The 22,429-nt window shown below is 38.3% G+C and overlaps 3 long non-coding RNA genes across 3 annotated transcripts; 1 reads left to right on the top strand and 2 right to left on the bottom strand.

Moving 5' to 3' along the window:
• On the bottom strand, window positions 1-749 carry LOC135637687 (uncharacterized). Its single transcript, XR_010496353.1, has 2 exons — window positions 512-749; window positions 1-429 (listed from the first exon to the last, which is right to left on the bottom strand). It is a non-coding gene; the product is annotated as an uncharacterized LOC135637687 (long non-coding RNA).
• Window positions 750-7,352: 6,603 nt separating this feature from the next.
• On the top strand, window positions 7,353-8,039 carry LOC103984599 (uncharacterized). Its single transcript, XR_010496343.1, has 2 exons — window positions 7,353-7,550; window positions 7,633-8,039. It is a non-coding gene; the product is annotated as an uncharacterized LOC103984599 (long non-coding RNA).
• Window positions 8,040-15,541: 7,502 nt separating this feature from the next.
• On the bottom strand, window positions 15,542-16,233 carry LOC103984598 (uncharacterized). The gene is made up of 2 exons (XR_010496377.1): window positions 16,037-16,233; window positions 15,542-15,953 (listed from the first exon to the last, which is right to left on the bottom strand). It is a non-coding gene; the product is annotated as an uncharacterized LOC103984598 (long non-coding RNA).
• Window positions 16,234-22,429: the final 6,196 nt, after the last annotated feature.

Raw genomic sequence — 22,429 nt, 5'->3', positions numbered from 1 at the left:
TCACCATAAAAGCACAAGCATTTTATTACCGAAGCGAAGCAACACCGCACGGTACACGAGATAGAATATAAGTAGATGGATGGATAGATGGATAGGACGGAGAGAGAGAAGACGACGGGCGAACACAAACGCAATCGGATCACACCATCATCCCTAATTTCCCACCGGTTTCTTCGATCGCCCACTGCTGCGACGGCTCTAGTTTGGGGACGCCATCAAGCCAGCCACAGGAGTCGGCCTCGCAGGCCTTGTAGTCCACATGGTCAATGCAAGTGCACTCGTTCAGGACACACTGGCAGTTGGTGCAGGCGGAAGGGCAGGAGCCTTGCCACACGCCGGCGCAAACGCAAAAAGGAGGTGGGTAAATGAGAGGACAGATGCATCTGCAGCACGGCCCATCTGCCCTCTCCCCCAACGCACTCAGTACCGCTGCAGCGTGAAGACGGGATTAACGATGCCTCGATCACCAGCCCAAACACATACACGTTCCCATACATATTTATCTACCTACCTCTGGCGAGGGATTGCTGACGGGGTGTGACACGGGCAGCCGAGGCGTCGGTGGCGAAGAAGGCCAACAACGTCACGAGCAGCGTCACAAGTAGAAGAGACGACGCTGCACCACTTTTGCCTCCTCCAGCCATAGCTTACCACTGAGCTTTCTATCACAACGTACCTGTGAAAGTAAGTAGGAGGTAGTGCGTATTCCCTCCTCCCTCCTCCTCTCCTATTTATAGTGCCACAATGCTCCAGCCATTTATAGTCCCATAAATGCATGTGACTTCATTAAACCGGATATATGTGTTCATGAGAATAAATAATGGATGCAGAGCTCAAGAGAGTCATCTCTCTCTCTCTCTCTCAATATGACACCCAGATAAAAGTTGCAGCATCAGAGTTGGTGAAGGTGCGTCGGTGCATTAATTACTGTCCCATATAATCCAATATAAATGCATCCGCGCGATGCACATGGAAAATTGTAAATTATTTTAAAGTGGATGAGGATTCTCCACACTTCCCATGTGATATTAATATTATTGAATACCTCAGTTTTCAGTTGCCATATCGATAATTAATATGATTACAGATTACAAATCAAATACAGTACTGTTGTAGACGAGTAATTAAAAATGATTACACGCGCAACGCGCGGATGCACGTCCCCACCCTTCAAATGGAAAGGGGAGGGAGAAGCAACAAACAGTACCGATTCGTACATACATAGGTCGTCGTGTGTGATACAGAGCCAAAAATGGCTAGAGAAAGCAGAAGTCGTACCGTCTTTCTTCTTCTTCCTGTGCACTCCTCCTCCACCAACTCATCAACAGCCCGTTCTTACCCTCGTGTGCAATCCCTTGCTTAGATGCAGTATTTTATGTTTTTTTTAAGGATAAATGATGAAAATAATATTCGAGCATAAGACGTTATGGTATATTTGTTGGGAAGAAACATGTTAATATGGAATAATTCTTTTTCCTCTTTGTGTATCAAAATATATTCCTCATCAAAATACCAACTTGATATCAAAATGCTAATATCAATCAGCACACAACATAAATAATAGAGTAATAAATCAATCACATAGTGAGATCAAATCTTTTTAACGTGAAAAACCCAATGTGGAAAAAACCACGGGACCGTAGACCACCTCAAACTTCCACTATCAATAATAATGATAACAGGTTTACGGTATGTCTTCTCTAGAATAACTAGAGGATCAGAATAACATCAAGAACATAGATCTTGGCTCAAGAATAGCATATCTTCAGCACATAGGTGGATCTCCTCCAAAGAGAATTCTAGGTCTCACAAAGTGGATATCATAGGAAAGTACCTTAGAGAGGGTAAACTGCAGATCAACAACGTTAGGATTGTAGAGTTTGCTGCAAGGATTCTCCACATAAAATTTGGGCCGAAACCGACAACGTTTGGCCACCGATCGTCAAGCAGAAAAACTCATAAACCTTACTTTCTCTCTCTATTTCTCTCTCCTCTTTTCTATGCACGCCGCCGCACGCGCTGCACGCTCATACTCTAATCTCACCCTAATTTAGTTCTCTCTAATCTCTAATTAGTTGATTTGGGCTTATGGCCCAAATTGTCCAAGCCCACATATGGACTGGACCCAACAATTCTCCCCCTCCAGCTCATATGATGAGCTGTACCATGCTCGCTTTTCGCCTACATGCTTTAAGCTTTTCATTAGGCAAAGACTTTGTCAACATATCTGAACCATTATCATTGGTATACACCTTTTCCAACTGTAATTTTTTCATCTCAAGCACATCACGAATCCTCTGATATCTCACATCAATATGCTTGGATCTAGAATGGTATGTTGAATTCTTGGAGAGGTGAATAGCGCTCTGACTGTCACAGTAAACAGTATATCCTTCCTATTTCAAGCCCAATTCTTGTAGAAACTTTTTCATCCATAAAGCTTCCTTGCAGGCTTTAGTAACTGCTATGTATTCTACTTCTGTGGTTGATAGAGCAACACACTTCTGTAACTTAGACTGCCAAGAGACTGCTCCTCCTGCAAATGTCATCAAGAATCCCGAAGTGGACTTCCTAGAATCAGTATCACCTGCCATGTCTGCATCTATGTACCCTTCTAACACAGGTTCATCATCACCAAAACATAAACACAACTTGGAAGTACCTCTTAGATATCTTAATATCTATTTCACTGCTGTCCAATGTTCCTTTCCAGGATTTGAGAGAAATCGGCTAACAACTCCAATTGCATGAGCTATATCTGGCCTAGTACAAACCATAGCATACATCAAACTGCCTACTGCAGATGAGTAAGGCACTCTGGATATTTCTTCTTTTTCTTTCTCACTTGTAGGACATTATTTTGAACTCAGCTTGAAATGACCTGCAAGTGGAGAACAAACTGCTTTGGCTTTACTCATGTTGAATCTTTCAAGAACATTTTCAATGTAAGTCTCTTGAGATAGCCAAATCTTCCTTTTCTTCCTATCACGAAGAATCTTCATGCTAAGTATTTGTCTCACCGATCCTAAGTCATTCATGGCAAAAAACTTACTTAGCTCTCTTTTAAGCTTTTTAATTTTTCCAACATCATGGCCAACAATCAACATATCATCAACATATAGCAGTAAAATAATAAAATCATCATCTGAAAATTTCTTCATATACACACAATGATCAGATGTGGTTCTATCATACCCTTGGCTAATCATAAAGGAATCAAACTTCTTGTACCACTGTCTAGGTGCTTATTTGAGTCCATATAAGCTTTTCCTAAGCTTACATACCAGATTTTCTTTTCCCTTGACTTTGAAACCTTCTGGTTGCTCCATGTAAATTTCTTCTTCTAAGTCACCATGAAGAAATGCTATTTTTACATCAAGTTGCTCAACTTCTAAATTCAAGCGGGCAGCCAAACCAAGAACAACTCGGATAGAGGACATTTTCACAACCGGAGAAAATATTTCTTCAAAGTCAATACCTTTCTTCTGACTGAATCCTTTCACAACTAGTCGTGCCTTGTATCTTTGTTGTGAGCTATTATTTTCAGTCTTCAATTTATAAACCCACTTATTCTTGAGAGCTTTCTTCTCTTTCGGCAGCTTTACCAAGTCATAGGTGTGGTTCTCAAGCAAGGATCTCATCTCTTCTTGCATGGCTTTAACCCACTCACTCTTATTCTCATGTAGAATAGCTTTTTGGTAAGTTTCTGGCTCTCCCTCGTCAGTAAGTATAACATACTCATGTGGAGGATATCTAGTAGAGGGTTGTCGCTCTCTAGTGGATCTTCTCAATGGAATCTCAACTGGTGGTGGAGGTGCCTGTTCAGTTGGTTCAGCATCATCAACTGTAGGTGTATCATCACTAGTATTCTCACCACAATCTTCTTGTTCATCTCCCCATGATCATCATGAACTATAGGTGAACTGGACCCAAACTCCAAGGAATATAAACAGAGGTTTCTGGCTTCTCAACATTATCACCATCATCAAACAATTGGTCTTCAAGAAACACAACATCTCTGCTTCTAATAATCTTCTTGTTCACTGGATCCCATAATCTATACCCAAACTCTTCATGACCATATCCCAAGAAGATACATGCTTTTACCTTATTATCGAGCTTGGACCTCTCATCTTTGGGAATATGAACAAATGCTTTACACCCAAAGACTCTCAAATAATTATACGATATATCTTTTCCTCTCCATACTCTCTCTGGAACATCACCTTATAGAGGAACTGATGGAGAAAGATTTATCAGGTCAACTGTAGTTCTCATAGCCTCCCCCCAAAATGACTTTGGTAACTTGGCGTGGGAAAGCATACACCTAATCCTTTCTTCAATGGTTCTGTTCATCCTTTCTGCCACACCGTTCTGCTGAGGAGTTTTAGGAACTGTTTTCTCAAGCCTGATACCACGGAACCTGTAATAATTCTCAAAATGACCCCTATACTCGCCACCATTATCTGATCGAACACACTTTAGCTTTCTGCCAGTTTCTCTTTCAACATTGACATGAAACTCCTTCAAAGCATCGAGTACATAGTCTTTAGATTTCAAAGCAAAAACCCAAACTTTTCTAGAATGGTCATCAATAAAAGTAACAAAATAAAGAGCACCTCCAAGAGTTCTAGTTTGCATAGTACAAACATCAGTATGAACTAAATCAATAACATCAGATCTTCTAGATGATGGATATGTCTGAAATGCAACTCTATGTGTTTTTCCAGCTAAGCAATGATCACAAGATTTAAGAGATGTACCTTGCAACTCTGGTAAGAACTGCTTTCTAGCAAGAGTTTGAAGTCCCTTCTCACTGATATGTCCAAGCCTCTTATGCCAAAGATCTATACTTTCACCTTTTCGAATTGCATTAATCTCTCCTTTGTGTAGCTTAGCTTCCATAACATAAAAAGAGTTAATCTTCTTTCCTTTCCTTTTGCCACAATTAGAGAACCTTTAGTGAGTTTCCATTTACTTTCACCAAAATAATGTGCAAAGCCCTCATCATCAAGTCTTCCTGTAGATATCAAGTTAAGACGAATATCTGGAACATGCTTTACATCTTTGAGTATCAATTTGCTCCCAATACTGGTCTCCAAGCAAATATCTCTAATACCCACAATCTTAGATGTACCATTGTTTCCCATTCTGACATTACCAAAATCACCAGCACTGGAAGATCTAAAGAAATCACCATGAGAAGTAACATAAAATGAAGCACCAGAGTCAATTACCCAATTACTGTCATGAGCTATAAGGCTAACACAACCTTCATCACAGACAATAGTGATATTACCTTCAGCAGCAACTGTATTGATCTCTTTCTCATTTTTCTTCATTTCATTCTGTTCTCGCTTCCAAAACCTACACTCTTTCTTCATGTGACCTGGCCTATTACAGTGAAAACATTTGATATCTCTTCTAGACTTGGATCTTCCTCGATAACCATATGGATTTCTGCTATGACTTCTTCCACGTCTTTCTTGTTTTTCAGTAACAAATGCACCAGAAGAAGATTCACCCTGTTCTTTCCTTCTTGCATCTTCATTTAGCAAACTGTCTTTAACCATATCTATGGTTAGAGTCCCCTCTGGCGTGGAGTTACAAATAGTCACCACATATGTTTCCCAACTTTCTGGTAAATAGCTGAGAAGTAATAATCCATGCATCTCATCATCTATATTCATTTTCATAGCAACCAACTTGTTTGCAAGACTCTGAAATAAGCTTATGTGCTCAACAATATTACCACCATCTTTATACTTCAAATTTACAAGCCTTCTGAGGAGAGAAATTCTATTTCCCATTGTCTTTTTCGCAAAGAGATTTTCTAACCTTTGCCAAACAACATCAGCTCTGATTTCATCTGAAATATGCTCATGCAAGTTTATATCCATCCATCTTCTAATATAGGCAATAGCTTTTCTATGTTGAACTTCTCATTCTTCATCGTCCATAATAGAAGGTTTATCTTTAACTTTGATAGGCTTATACAAATCTTTGCAATAGAGCAAATCTTCCATCAGACGCCTCCAAGTGGAATAATTTGATGAGTTCAATTTAATCATACCATCTGACTGCTCCATTTCAATCACACAAGAAAACTAGCAAAAAACAACCTGATGCTCTGATACCACTTGTTGGGAAGAAACCTGTTAATACGGAATAATTATTTTCCCTCTTTGTGTATCAAAATAGGTTCCTCATCAAAATACCAACTTGATATCAAAATGCTAATATCAATCAGCACAGCATAAACAATAGAGCAATAAATCAATCACACAGTGAGACCAAATCTTTTGTAACGTGGAAAACCCAATGTGAGAAAAATCACGGGACCGTAGTCCACCTCAAACTTCCACTATCAATAATAATGATAACATGTTTACAGTAGGTCTTCTCTAGAATAACTAGAGGATCAAAATAACATCAAGAACATAGATCTTGGCTCAAGAATAGTATATCTTCAGCACATAGGTGGATCTCCTCCAAAGAGAATTCTAGGTCTCACAAAGTGAATATCATAGGAAAATACCTTAGAGAGGGTAAACTGCAGATCAACACCGTTAGGATTGTAGAGTTTGCTGCAAGGATTCTCCACATAAAATTTGGGCCGAAACTGATAACGTTTGGCCACCGATCGTCAAGCAGAAAAATTCGTAAATCTTACTTTCTCTCTCTATTTCTCTCTCCTCTACACGTCGTCGCTGAAAGCTCGTACTCTAATCTCACCCTGGTTCTCTCTAATCTCCAATTAGATTTGATTCGGGCTTATGGCCCAAATTATCCAAGCCCACGTATAGATTGGACCCAATAATATTATCAAAATTTTATTAAATTAATTGATGTTTTTAAAAATATATCAAATGTTTTAAACTCTCAACCTTTAATAAGTTAAATTGTAGCTATTTTTAAAGAAGGAACTCATTAATCTATTCTGTTAGATTATGTGGTACAATAACTTATGATTAAATAAATTAAAATTTTAATTAAATTCGCAGCACATTGTTCACGTTGCCATCCCAACGTTTGAAATTATGGGATTCAATAATTCACTTGGGACGTGTGGATAATCCTCCTCCACGTAAAAATACTTAAAAATATTTCCATCTGCATCACGCGGATGCATTCATATTATATTATATTGTGGGGTACACTAATTAATGCACCAAATCTGGTGCTGCAACTTTTTATCTCGTTATCGTCGTTCCAGGTCAAGTGTAAAATCGAGAGTGAGAGAGTAGACACATTGAATCCTGCATCCATTATTCCTTCTTATCAACAAATATGTCCCACCATATATCAAAGGCTGGAGCGTCGTGGCACTATAAATAGGACAAGAGGAGGGCGGAGGGACAACGCACTACCTCATACTTGCACAGGTGCGTTGTGATAGAAAGCTCGGCGGTAAGCAATGGCTGGAGGAGGCAAACGAGGTGAAGCATCGTCTCTTCTACTTGTGACGCTGCTCGTGACGTTGTTGGCCTTCTTCGCCACCGACTCCTCGGCAGCCCGTGTCACACCCCGTCCGCACTCCCTCGCCAGAGGTAGGTAGATAAATATGTATGCGAACGTGTATATGTTTGGGCTGGTGATCGGGGCACCGTTAATCCCGTCTTCACGCTGCAGCGGTACTGAGTGCGTTGGAGGCAAGGGCAGATGGGCCGTGTTGCAGATGCATCTGTCCTCTCATTTACCCACTTACTTGGTGCGCTTGCGCCGGCGTATGGCAAGGCTCCTGCCCTTCCGCCTGCACCAACTGCCAGTGTGTCCTCAACGAGTGCACTTGCATTGACCATGTGGACCCCAAGGCCTGCGAGGCCGACTCCTGTGGCTGGCTTGATGGCGTCCCCAAACTAGAGCCGTCGCAGCAGTGGGCGATCGAAGAAACCGGTGGGAAATTAGCGACGATGGTGTGATCCGAATGTGTTTGTGTTCGCCTGTCGTCTTCTCTTTACCCGTCCTATCTATCCATCCATCTATGTCGTGTGTTGTTGCTTTGCTTCAGTAATAAAACGCTTCTGCTTTTATCGTGACGGATGCATCGTTGCACTGCTCAATGTGTACCTAATTTCGACATGAGAGTTTGGAAAAGTTCTTGTCGGAAAATTGCTCGACAGGTGACTTCCGGGAGAAAGGAGAAAATATAGGAGACAATAGTATAACAAATCCTTTTTAGTTCATCACTAACCTAATATATAGGAGATATAATATAGATGGTGTAAGTGTTAATAGAAATTGATATGTGTGATATAAGCTAACATTAATTGACTCACATTGATATGTGAGTCAATTTTGGGCCAATAGATGGTTGTAATTGACTGAAGTCACTAACATTAATGGGGTAAAAGCCATTCACATGCTTTCTTTTCATTGTCCACGAACATGATCTGTTGGAAAATTTTATGAAGCCAATAGATGCTTTCTTTTCATTAAGAACTCTCCTGTGTAGTAAGTTTATCTCTATGAAGATAATATCATGATATCAATATAATAGAAATTAGAGGGACTCAGATAAAGGATGAAGATAATATCCATCGTTTTATGTCCAATAGGCTCTGTTCCTAAAAAGGAGCATTATATGACTTGGGTATCATAAGAGAGTCACATGGATCTCAGTGATCCTCTTTCGCTTTGTAGTTTCCTATTTCGATGATTAGATCGATTGTGCATGAAGCATTTGGATCTTGTTATGCTCCATAATATTCTACCGTCCAAATATAATAGAAACGGGAGGGACATAGATAAGAGTAGAACTTGTTGGGGTTGGATGGGTTGAAGTTAGTCCCTCGATAAAATAGAGAGATTTTCTCATATAGTTTAAGAAAATTTTATATGCTATCATGCCCCCATAAGATGGTGCTCCGCAAATAGTTTACGAGCGAGAGGCTTCGTGAGTAGGGCAAGAGCAGATCGCAACTATTGTTGTTGCTGCGGCTGCGATGGCGATGGCTATGGCTGCGATGCAAGCGACTGCGATTGCGACGGCGACAGCTACGATTGCGACGGCTATGACTACGACGGCGATGGCTGCGACTACGACGGCTACGGTTGCAACGGTGATGGTTGTGGCTGCGACGACGACGGCTGTGACAACGACAAAGGAGAACAACAGAGGAGGAGGAAGCTACAGCAGAAGATGTAGAGATAGCTACAACGAGGAATATATATATATAGATCGGATTCTACCAAGTTGAAGATCGAGGATAATTCCAGATCATTATGTCTTTTCCATATGAGAAAATTTTGTCTATTGATGACGGTCTCTTCATCGATCCATCGATGAAACCTGTATTATTTTTTACTCTAAGAGCTATGCTCATTGAACGATCTCAAGTAGTATAGTTATCACTATTCAATAACTTACTAAACAAGATTATCCTTAGATGATCTGAGTGAGTACTAAATAAAAGAAAACAAAATTCAAGATTCGATCCTTTCAAGAAAAAAAAGGTGAAGCAAAATCAAAAACCCAATATGTCGATTCCGAAAAGTAAGGAAGATCGAGAAAAAGGTGCAAGATCCAATCTTTTTCCAAGAAAAGGCGAGACAACGACTCTAAGAACAATCTTTTGGCAGTCGAATCAATCGATGGATTGATTTCTTTTAGAAACGAATCAATTAAATAATTGTGTCCATTTAACCTAATGGAATTTTATTGTTATCTAACGATACCAACAAAAATCATAGCATACGATAATAGCATGAACAAACAATGATTGGACGATCAAGTTTGATTTGATAATTATATTTTCCCAAAAGTTGTTGTTAGAGTCAAAGTAAGCTTGAAGTTGTAGGATTAATGGTAACCCAATTGTATTATCATGATTAATTATGAGTTTTATGTAATTTTTTTGCTTCAAAATATAAAAAGATCAACATAAAATTAATATGGTTAATTAAATTACATCAATATAAAAATTAAATTCTTTAAGATATGAGAATAATTACAAGGGTCTTGAGTTATCTCCACTCAAAAGAGACTTTCCTTTTTCACCTCACAAAATATAAACATGAAAACACTTACAACCCTCTATAGAAACCCTAAATATCATGTTTAGGAGCACAAAAAATATCTTGTCTTTCTCACCAAAATCCTATGACTCAGTATATGTTTATAGAAACATATCATAATTGACTAAGCAGTCTTAATTTAATTGTGTCACTCCGAAACAACAATAATCGTATCGTTCGGGATCATATAAAGCAGCACTTAAAATCAAGCATGACAATTTCATGTTTCATGGAATTAGAATAGTCGACCCATGCCATCCAGAGTGGATGAACTGATCGCCTGGAATATCGATAGTCATTAACAACCTTTAACGAGAGGTATAAAATGCCACTCCTAGGCATACACCGGAGACATGAATCATTATTCTAAAAAAATTAACTTAACTTTCGGAGGGATCGAGCTAAAAATTTCTCTTCCCAGTATCGACGTGTTGTATAAGAACTCGACGTCGGATGCTCTCACACGATCAAGACCGAATCAAACTGTATTAGTTTTTAGGCCACAATATAAAAAACCACAATAATTAAGACGATAGAATATTATGAAGCGTACCAAGGATCTCATGCACAATCGATCTACCCATCCGAAGAGAAAACTGTAAAACAAAAGAGCGTCACCAAGGGATCCATGCGACTCTCTTCTAATAACCAAGTCAGATAATGAGCCTTTGTACATAATAAGGATTAAAGAAAAAAGGTAAGGCTTCTAACATTATCTATATCCCTCTAATTTCTATTATATTGATATCATGGTATTATCTTCGAGGAGATAGACTTTAGGATCGTAAAGTGGGTTCAATGAAATTTTATATTTCTCCCAAGTATCTTCTTTTTTATATAGTATCAAAGCCACCAAAATAGTTTACCTTTCACTACGACTTGTGTATTATCGCTACGCCACAAAGACGATCTTCAAAGCGCTAGCTTATCTACCTATTTGAAGTCAATTTTATTGAGGCGTGGTATGTGATGAAGCCACAAGTGTTGATGCAACACTTGTGGAGGTGGAAGTCGCAATTTTCATAGCGGACATGAAAGGTGTGCATCTTGATATGATATTTATAGCATGATATATTCATCTTTGTTAATCTTTTGGACCCCTTCTTCAACACTCAGATCATCCAGGGATTGTCTTGGTTAGTAAGCCATCGAATGGTAATAACTATGGCATTTGGAGTCGTTCAATGATCACAGTTCTTCGAGCTAAAAACAAGATAGGTTTCGTTGATGGATCGTTCAAGAGATAGTCATCGACAGGCAAAAATTTTTCCATGTGAAGAAGATGCAATAATATGGTATTATCATGGATCCTCAACTCTGTGGAATCTGATCTTGCTAATGGTGACATATATGTCGATTCTGCTATTGAAGTTTTAACTGATCTGAAAAAAAAGATTTTCACAAAATAACACTCCTAGAATATTCTAAATTCACTACTACATGGTTCAACGCCTATAGCTGTATATTTCACCAAATTAAAGGGGTTATGGGATGAACTTTTCACATAACATGTGGTGCAATCAAGAAAGTTGATGAACATGAGCAAAGGAGTAAGGTAATGCAATTTCTCATGGGTTTAAATGAGTCATATTCTACTATTTATGGTTAAATTTGTTAGATTATGCGATCGTTTATAATTGGATAAGATATATAATATAATTAATTCAATTTTGATGATAGGTCAATAGAAAAAAATCTATATTATAGTTAAATTATTTATGGGATGTCTTTGATGGGAGGAACTCTCATAATAACTTATCATAAATCGTCTGCTCTTACTTATAAATAGGTATGACTTTAGGGACTCTATGACGTATGACATAGAGGACGCAGTTGAGAGATTATGATTTCTTATAGATCGATGTCACTGTGATATTCGAAGTCGGGGGACAATATATTTGCAGACCACACAAACATATTTTTCAGATGGCATCAAAAGATACACATCGTAAATATGATCTAATATTATTTGATTTCAATCATGACATAAAATTTTTTTCACATTATATATAATATATCACATTACAAAATTCTCCTTATGCAATCATCTTCTATTGCTGAAAAATTATATTCAATAATTCAGAAGAAAAACAATTAGAATTGCTTGTTTTTAAAGAGGTCATGATGGCAAGTGCCCGAAAAAGCAATCCTGTTATCAACTCATCAAATAATACGAAAGGAAAGTTTTATTGTGGCCATTGTAATGGGAACAATCAGACCGCTGACAAATGCTATCATTTACATGGCTTCCCTCTTGAATATAAAGTTTACAAGAAAAATGAGAAATCAGGAAATAGAATAAAGGCATCTGTCAATAACTTGCGGTCATATACTCCAATTTTTACGCATGAATAATATCAACTTTTGGCCTTCTTAAGCAATGGTAACACTTTGCCATAGGCAAATGTTACAGGTTATTCTATTTCTTTTTATCTCATATCTTATAGTGGTGCTACAGATGATCATATTGCCTTTTCAATAAAACAAATATCTTTTCACATTATGTTATTGGACTACCTGATGGAAGAAAAACACAAATAGCTTCTATTGGTTCCACCAAACTTAATCATGAAATTATTCTTTTAGATATTGTTTGCATGTCTTCATTTTATGTTAACCTATTATCAATCAGCATGATAACTAAATTGTTGAATTGCTCAATCACTTCTTCTTTTTTTCTGATTTTTGCCTCTTACAAGATTTGGCAATGAAGAAGATAATTGGTCTATACTTTTCTACATACACATCACCTCCAACAATAATGCTACCCATCACAAAAGTCAATAATATATCTTCACAACATGATCTATGGCATAGACGTCTTGATCACCCATCCATATAACCTATGAGATAACTTGTAAAATCGATTTTTGAATTTTTGATTTACTATAATATGATTTATGATACTTCTGCTTTGGCTAAATAAACTAGACTTTGTTTTGGACTTAAGTTCAATTTCTATTTGATGTTTGAGAGGCTTTTCGAGTTTCTTTTCATTCAAATGCTCATTATTTTCTGACCATTTAGATGATTGTTCTAGGAATACATAGATATATCTCATCCACTTTAAATCTGAAACACAAACACTTTTAAAACCTTTTTATATTTTTGTTGAAAACCAATTTGGTCGAAAGGTAAGATGAATTCTAGTAGATAATGAAAGTAAGTTCAATCCTGTACGAAGTCTTTTAGAGAGTGTGCTAACAACAACTTAACTTATTAGTCTTCTAACTATATCCCTCCGTTCAAGAAAGACACCATTTAAAGTTCTTTATAATCGATAATGTATTTATGACTATCTACGTGTATTTGATTGTTCTTGATAATCGATAATGTATTTAAAGTTCTTTATGGTGGGACTTATGTGTTCATGAGAAGAAATAATGGATTCAGCATTCAAGAACTCAAGTGTCTCTACTCGCTTTCGATTTTAACGTGGAAAAACGATAGCAAGATAAAAAGTCGCAGCACCAGATTTTGTGTCGGTGTCATCGGTGGAAATATTTTTAATATAATATAAATGCATCAGCGCGATGGAAACGTTTTTCATTATTTTTACGTGGACTTGATTCTCTACACGTCCCAAGTGAATTATTGAATCCCATAGTTTCAATCGTTGAGGTGACAACGTGAACAACGTGCTGCGTGGATGAGCAGAGCAGGAGCACTTGTGTGTGTCACGTAGATTAGAGATCGCAGTGGCAATCATTCGATCATCTCTTATCGCAAAACCGAAGCTGAGCAGAACAAGAATCAACTTATATTTAGTTTATATGGTTGATATATCTTGATTCTTGGGTGATTGGATTGTTCGACACAATAAGACTGAGGTGGGTCAGTAAATGATGCTATTGCCGATAACAAAATCCGACGCACATCGGTCTCTTCAATCTTTCTTTAATTATATGTTTATTTGATTCTAAAATCTGCATACCAATAACTTAATATTCTTGTCAGTTAAACTAATTGATATTCTCGTAATATCTATATTTTTCTGATTCTGTGTCCGATGTGTCAACATTCATTCTCGAATGTACCTAATTGGAAATCTATATAACTAGATAAGTGGATGTACCTAATAAAGATCTCTCCGACGCTTAAGTTATATGATGAAAGAAAAATATTATTTGAACTAAAAAAGAGTTACCTTCCTTCGTAAAAATATCATTAGTAGATAAGTTGGGTAACGATCAACATTTAATGGTTAATTATTTCGGATGTACATTATGGTTATCATCGTGGGTTAAGAATGCACTTGTTAGGATGACAAAGCATTTGAGTAAAGCTGACAAAGCATTTGAGTAGGTGTCGAGTTGTTGATGTTGCGGCATTTGGACGATAAAAATCATCTATCGATTCTTATATCATATTTCTTTATTTTTTATGTTCTTGAAAAATGATTTTATGTCTAATTCACACTAGATATCGTAATTTTTATTTTGACATAAAATAGATTTGACTGGCATTTATCCTAATAATGCAGTATATCAGAAATATATTACTGTCCCAGGCTAAGAGCATGCTACTATGTTTACTATGTGCATGATACTTGGGAATGATAGTTAATAGAGTCAATGTGTAAGATAAAGTTATTAATGATATGTGATTGATATCACATTGTTAAAGATGGACCATGTGGTTAGGGATCATTTCATAACTTATAATTTTTTGTTAATTGATTCAGACTCGAATAATTAAAAAAACCCTTAACGATTTTAGTATGTAGAGATGTTCAATTTATTAGGGTTGATGAATATTTTTACAAGTCTTTATTATTTTTAAATTAATTGATAGAATCCTAATTAAATTTGGGTTTGTTCCTATGAATATATAATGTGTCTCATGGTTTTGGTGAGAGGGAGAGGCATGACAATTTGGGTGCTCGTAAAGGTGATCTCGAGGATTTCCATCGAGGGTTAAAAGAGTTCTTAGGTTTACGTGAAATGTGAGTAAGGAAGGTCATACTTGAGGGATGACTTAACTGTATTATATTTAATCTCATATAATGAAGAATTTGATTTACACCATTAATATATGAAGAATTTATCAAATTATATTAATCGTACGTTAACTTTTTGATATACTTTTTAGCCTATTAATCTTTGGGTATTCTTTTGATTTTAGAATTTTTCTCTTTCTCTCCAACAAAGTGATATCAAAGCCCAAAAATTTCAATGATTAGATATTCAATAAAGATGTGATCGATTTTTTTCGTAAATTTAACGGAGAAAATAGTTTCACAAAATAGAGGATCTTTTTACTCAGTAATATCTAATTACTAGCAAGAACAAGTAAATATAAAAAAAGGAAGAATGATAAAGATTGGGAGACGTTGAGGCGAATTGCATGAGTGCTATTCGTCTTTGTATCTTTGATAATCTTATCAATAATATTATTAATTAATCTAAATATAGCAGTCGTATAATTTAGTGCTAATGTTTTGAAATAATAGTTTTGGCATACAAAATATTCATTATTTCACGTCGTTGTCGTACGTGGATGCAGCAGTGCAACGATGCATCCGTCACCATAAAAGCAGAAGCATTTTATTACCGAAGCAAAGCAACACCCACACGACATGGACGGATAGATAGATAGAGAGGACGGATAAAGAGAAGATGACAGGCGAACACAAACATTATTGGATCACACCGTCGTCGCTAATTTCCCACCGGTTTCTTCGTTCGCCCACTGCTGCGACGGCTCTACTTTGGGGGCTGCATCGAGCAAGGCACAGGAGTCGGCCTCGCAGGCCTTGAAGTCCACACGATCGATGCAAGTGCACTCGTTGAGGACACACTCGCAGTTGGTGCAGGCGGAAGGGCAGGAGCCTTGCCATACGCCGCCGCAAATGCACCAAGTAGGTGGGTAAACGGCAGGACAGATGCATGTGCAGCACGGCCCATCTTGCCTTACCCCCAACGCACTCAGTGCCGCTGCAGCGTGAAGACGGGATTAACGATGCCTCGATCACCAGCCCAAACATATACAACGTTCGCATACATATTTATCTACCTACCTCTGGCGAGGGATTGCGGACGGGGTGTGACACGGGCTGCCGAGGAGTCGGTGTGCAAGTAGAAGACGGCCAACAACGTCACGAGCAGCGTCACAAATAGAAGAGACGACGCTTCACCTCTTTTGCCTCCTCCAGCCATTGCTTACCGCTGAGCTTTCTATCACAACGTACCTGTGCAAGTATGAGGTAGTGCGTTTTCGCTCTGCCCTCCTCTTGTCCTATTTATAGTGCCACGATGCTCGAGCCACGAGCCATCAATAGTTGGACGGTAAGCTGGATTTAAATATCCCATAAATGCATATGACTTCATTCAACCGGATGTGCGTGTTCATGAGAATAAATAATGGATGCAGGATTCAAGAGCTCGATAGTGTCGTCTCTCTCTCTCTCTCTCCCTCTCTCTCTCTCTCTCTCTGAAGATGACACTTGAACGTCGAACAACGATAGCCAGATAAAAGTTGCAGCACCAGACATGGTGAAGGTGCATCGGTGCATTAATTACTGTCCCCTATAATCTAATATAAATGCATCCGCGCGATGCACATGGAATTGTTTTTATTTAGTTTCAAGTTGACGTATCTGTAATTAATATGATTACAGATCACAAAACAAATAAAGTACTGTTGTGGACGAGTAAGTAAAAACGTTTCACGCGCAACGCGCGGATGCACGCCAAGCTCCCGTCCGCACCGTTCAAATAGAAGGCGAGGGAGAGGCAACTACTGCTGAATTGGTGGCGACGAAGGCCAGCATCAGCATAGGAAGAAGACGAAGAAGAAGAAGAGAGGCTTCAGTACCTCTTCTGCCTCCTCCTCCACCCATTGTTTAGTTCTCTATCATACACGACCTATGTATGTATGAGTCAGTACTGCTCGTTGCTTCTACCACACTCCCTCCCTTTAGCCATATTTATACTGCATGGAGATCCGCGCACCCATTGTTTAGTTCTCTATCACACACGACCTGTGATGGTTGGCTTGGGTGGATAAGAGCAGCCATAGACTATTCGAACGGCGGGGACAGGAACTCGGCGTGCATCGGCGCGTTGCGCGTGAAATCAATATTAATTACTTGTCTACAACAGTACTATATTCCTTTGGGAATCTGTAATCATTTTACTTATAGACATGACAACTTGAAACTAAAAACAATTCCACGCTCAGGTCGTGGATGTTTATGGCAGCTCTTATCCACCCAAGCCAACAATCAAGTGCGTCGTGTTGAATATGTGACGATGACGTTAATTGTCATTTGTTATCTAATCTATATGTTGAAATAAGTGTGTAGGATTAATTATGATGAAAGTAAGACAGACAGCAGGAGTTGCGCCGGAGTCAAGACTATGATTACGTTGGGAGTTCGAGAGCTTGACGAAAGTCTGGACGATCGTCGGAGGTTCTGCGAGAACAAATCCGAGAAGTCCAGGAGCTTGCCAAAAGAAGCTTGTCGGAACTCGCCAAGTGGATCGTCGCAAGTCCAGGAGTTTGTCGAAAATCCGTAGGAGCATCGCCGGAGGTCCGTCAGATGTTCGCTGGAAGTTCGTCGGAAACTCGCCGAAAGAAGCGATTGACGCACCGGAGCAAGCTATAGTAAAAGTCTTAAGAATTATCGTAGTTAGCATAAAGATTAAGTTAGAAATTGGAAGTGATCCCATTAACTTAATCTAGGGGCAATTGGGCCATCGAAAGACCCAAATTGGGTCGAATGGATCAGCCCATTCGGACCCAGAGGTGGCATCGCCAGGGTCGGCGGTGGCACCGCCCAGGGCTTAGTCTCCGAGCGAGACTGGGCGGTGCAACCGCCTCTGACAGCGGTGCAACTGCTTGAGCTCGGTCTTTGAGCTTTGGCTGGGCGGTGCAACCGCCCCAGTCAGGCGGTGGCATCGCTTGAGCTCGGTCTTCGAGCTCTACCAAGCGGTGCAACCGCCCCTGACAAGTGGTGGCACCACCTAGAGGCTCAGTCTTCGAGCCCTGTCAGGCGGTGCAACTGCCAGATCCCGGAATTCCGGAAAATGACAGTTTTGAGCTCCAAATTCAAACTTGTTTGGGGCCTATAAATACCCCACTCTTTCAGCAATGAAAGAGCAATGAAAAACCACCAAAATCCTGATCTTACTCTATGATTTTTAGAGCTCAAAAGTGTTGTATAAGTTAAAGGTTCTTCTCCCTCTTTTCTTCCAAGTTCTGATCTTTCAAGAGAGGAGAGAAAAGTTTGTAAGGGTTGTCTCCTAAGCCCGTCAAAAGGAGTGAATCTGTAAAAGGGTGGTTGGCCTTCGCCTATTGAAGGAAGGCCTCTAGTGGACATCGGTGACCTCGTCGGAGGAGGAAGCCAGAAGTGGATGTAGGTCAAGCTTGGCCGAACTACTCTAAAATCGCTGAGTTCTTTAGTTTGCATTTACTTTGAGCAGATTATCTTTACTGCAAACCTCCTCAATAGCTTACTGCCTTCTGCGCTTTTATGATCGTGTTACAAAGTTCAGTATTTTCCGAATCGGTGTTTAAACGTAAATTTGTTTTTTTGTATGAACATCATATTTCGGTTTACGCTTACATTCCAAATTCCATCATATCTGCAAACTGCATTCATAAACTTGCTTTAGCTGTGTTTTGCTTGATCACAAGTTAAAGCGATTTACGAATCTAGTTTTCTATCGAAATTGCTCTTATCATACGAATGTGTTTTTTACGTCGAAAGATTTTCGCTGCACTAATTCACCCCCCCCCCCCCCACCCCCTCTTAGTGCTCTTGATCCTAACAATTGGTATTAGAGCGGGGTTCTCTCTCAAACGGATTAAAACCCAAGAGAGATGGCATACGCCGGAAACCAAGAGGGCCATTCTATTACTCATCCACCCATGTTCAATGGGACGGACTACACCTATTGGAAGACCTGAATGAGGATCTTTCTTATTTCAATAGATTTTGAACTTTGGAATCTTGTCGAAAATGATTTTTCGAAATCTTCTCTTCCAATGAACGATTGGAATGAATTGGAGAAGAAGACTTTCACTCTTAATGCAAAGGCTATGAATGCCTTATTTTGTGCTCTTGATAAAAATGAGTTTAATCGTGTTTCGGTTTGTGAAACTGCGTTTGATATTTGGCATACACTCGAAGTGACTCACGAAGGCACAAGTAGAGTGAAAGAGTCAAAAATCAATCTTTTGATACACTCTTTCGAACTTTTTCGAATGAAACCGAGCGAGACTATTGGCGACATGTACACCCGTTTCACGGATGTCGTCAATGGTCTAAAAGGACTCGGCAAAAGTTTTTCAGATTTTGAGCTCGTGAATAAAATTCTAAGATCCCTTCCTAAGAGTTAGGACCCTAAAGTCGCTGCTATTCAAGAGGCTAAAGATTTAAGCAACTTTCCACTTGAAGAACTAATCGGGTCATTAATGACCTATGAAATGACATGCAAGGCTCATGAAGAGCAAGAAGACATCCTTCCAAAGAACAGAAAGGATATGACACTTAGAACTTTAGATGACCACTTGAGAGAAAATTCAAGTGATGAGGACTATGACGATGACTTTGCACTTCTAACAAGGAAATTCAAAAAATTCATTAAGAGAAACAAGTTTAAAAATGATACAAAAAATAAACTTGAACCCAAAAGGGACCAAGTTATTTGCTATGAGTGCAAAAAGCCGGGACACTACAAGAGTGATTGTCCTCAAGCCAAGAAGAGAACATCAAAGAAGAAGGCGCTCAAAGCAACATGAGATGATTCGAGCGCGTCTGAAGAAGAGGAGTCCAATACTGAGCAAGTTGCTCATTACGCCTTAATGGCCATCGGAGAGGAGGTAACAAATTTAATTGATGCAGATTTATCATTTGATGAGTTATTAAATGTCTTCCATGATTTATTTGATGAATGCAAGATTATTAGTAGAAAATACAAATCGTTGAAAAAGGAGCATGATAGTCTTACTTGTAAATTCGATAAGCTAAAAACTGAATATCATGATAGTTTAGGTTCCTGTATAAAATGCCATGATTTTGAAACTATCCAAAAGGAAAACCTGCTACTTAAGGACACCTTGAAGAAATTCGAGGTTGGTAGCAAGTCTTTGAACATGATCCTTACAAACAAGGGTCACGTTCCCAAATGAAGTGAAATTGGATTTGTGAGAAATTATCATCAAAATCCAACCACCTTCGTAAAAGGCCCCATCCTACATGTTCGACACCAAAGCAAATGCAACTTTTGTTACAAGCATCGACACAAAATGCATTATTGTCCATTCAAGAAAATTAGTCTGAATAAATTAATTTGGGTTCCTAAAGAAATCATGATAAACTCTATGCAACATGACAAATAATGTAGATCAATTTTTTAGGCACCCAAAAGTAAATGGGTACCTAAAAATTATCCTTTCTTGTAGAGACATACACCATCATAAGCTAGGAGCAAGAGATGGTACCTTGATAGTGGATGCTCAAGGCATATGACCGGAGATCCATCTCAATTCTCTAAGCTCACTAGCATAGACGAAGGCTATGTCACCTTCGGAGACAACAACAAGGGTAAAATCGTTGGCAAAGGAACCATAGGTAACAAATCTAATTTCTTTATTGAAGATATTTTGTTAGTTGATGGTTTAAAACATAATCTCTTGAGCATTAGTCAATTTGTGATAAAGGATACATTGTCAAATTCGAATCTAATGCATGCATCCTTAAAAAACCACACAACAACACATCTATGATAGCATTAAAACCAAATAACATATACACCATTGACATCAATGATCTGTGTAATGAAATGTGTTTTTCAGTTTTAAATAAGGATGCTTGGCTATGGCATAGAAGATTAGGTCACGCTAGCTTGAAACTAATCACTCAAATATCATCCAAAGAACTTGTACGAGGAATTTCTCACATCAAGTTCATTAAAGATAATGTGTGTGATGCTTGTTAATTAGGAAAACAAATTAAGAGTAGTTTCAAATCTAAGAATAAAATAAGCACATCAAGGCCCTTACAATTGATCCATATGGACTTGTTCGGACCAATCTCTACATCAAGCCTAGGAGGTAGCAAATACGCCTTCGTCATTATAGATGACTATAGTAGATATACATGGACTTATTTTTTGAAACACAAAAATGAATGCTTTAGATATTTCACCAAGTTTTGCAAACTTGTTCAAAATGAAAAAGGTTTTATGATTTCATCAATTCGAAGTGATCACGGTGGTGAATTTCAAAATCATGATTTCCAAGAATTCTGTGAATCTAATGGATTCAACCACAACTTCTCTACTCCAAGAAATCCTCAACAAAATGGAGTAGTAGAAAGAAAGAATAGAAATTTACAAGAAACGACAAGAACCATGTTGAATGAACAAAGCCTACCCAAATATTTTTGGGCCGAAGCTGTAAACACTGCATGCTATATTTTAAATAGAGTCTTAGTAAGACCCTTACTCACCAAAACTCCCTATGAGTTGTGGAACAATAAAAAACCCAATGTTTCATATTTTAAAGTTTTTGGGTGTAAGTGTTTTATCTTAAACGAGAAAGATGCCTTAGGAAAATTTGATGCTAAATCCGATGAAAGAATTTTTCTTGGTTATTCTTCGGTCTCTAAAGCTTTTCGTATCTTCAACATAAGGACTTTAATCATAGAAGAATCCATTCATGTTGTTTTCAATGAGATTTTCGAAATCAAGAAAATTAACTTTGATGATGATGTTAATTTCGATTCTTTGAATTTAAATGAAACCCCTTCTCCAACTAGCAACTTGCATGCATCCACTTCCGAAACATTCTTACCTAAGGATTGGAAGTATGTAGATGCTCATCCTAAGGAGCTAATCATAGGAGACACATTTAAGGGGGTTCAAACACGTTCATCTTTTAAAAATTTTTGTGCCAACACCGCTTTTCTCTCCCAAATTGAACCTAAATGTATTGACGAATCCATGAAAGATGATTCATGGATTATCGCAATGCAAGATGAGTTAAATCAATTTTAGAGAAATGAGGTGTAGAAGCTTGTTCCTAGGCCAAATGATCATTTAGTTATTGGTACTAAATGGGTCTTTAGAAACAAGCAAGATGAATATGGTATCGTGGTAAGAAACAAGGCTAGATTAGTGGCCAAAATTTTCAACTAAGAAGAATGTAACGATTACAAAGAAACCTTCGCTCTTGTGGCTAGATTAGAAGCCATAAGGATGCTCCTTGCCTATGCTAGTAATAATGATTTTAAGTTATTTCAAATGGATGTTAAAAACGCTTTTCTTAATGGCTTTATTTCTGAAGAAGTTTATGTTGAACAACCTCCCGGATTTGAAAATAATAGCCTCCTTAATCATGTATTTAAACTAACCAAAGCTCTCTATAGTTTAAAACAAGCCCCAAGGGCTTGGTATGACAGATT

The sequence above is a fragment of the Musa acuminata genome, chromosome BXJ3-5 (genome assembly GCF_036884655.1).
Source record: "Musa acuminata AAA Group cultivar baxijiao chromosome BXJ3-5, Cavendish_Baxijiao_AAA, whole genome shotgun sequence".
Taxonomy (NCBI): Eukaryota; Viridiplantae; Streptophyta; class Magnoliopsida; order Zingiberales; family Musaceae; genus Musa; species Musa acuminata.
Note: the sequence above shows the minus strand (reverse complement) of the source record. Positions and strands in the feature narration are given on the sequence as shown.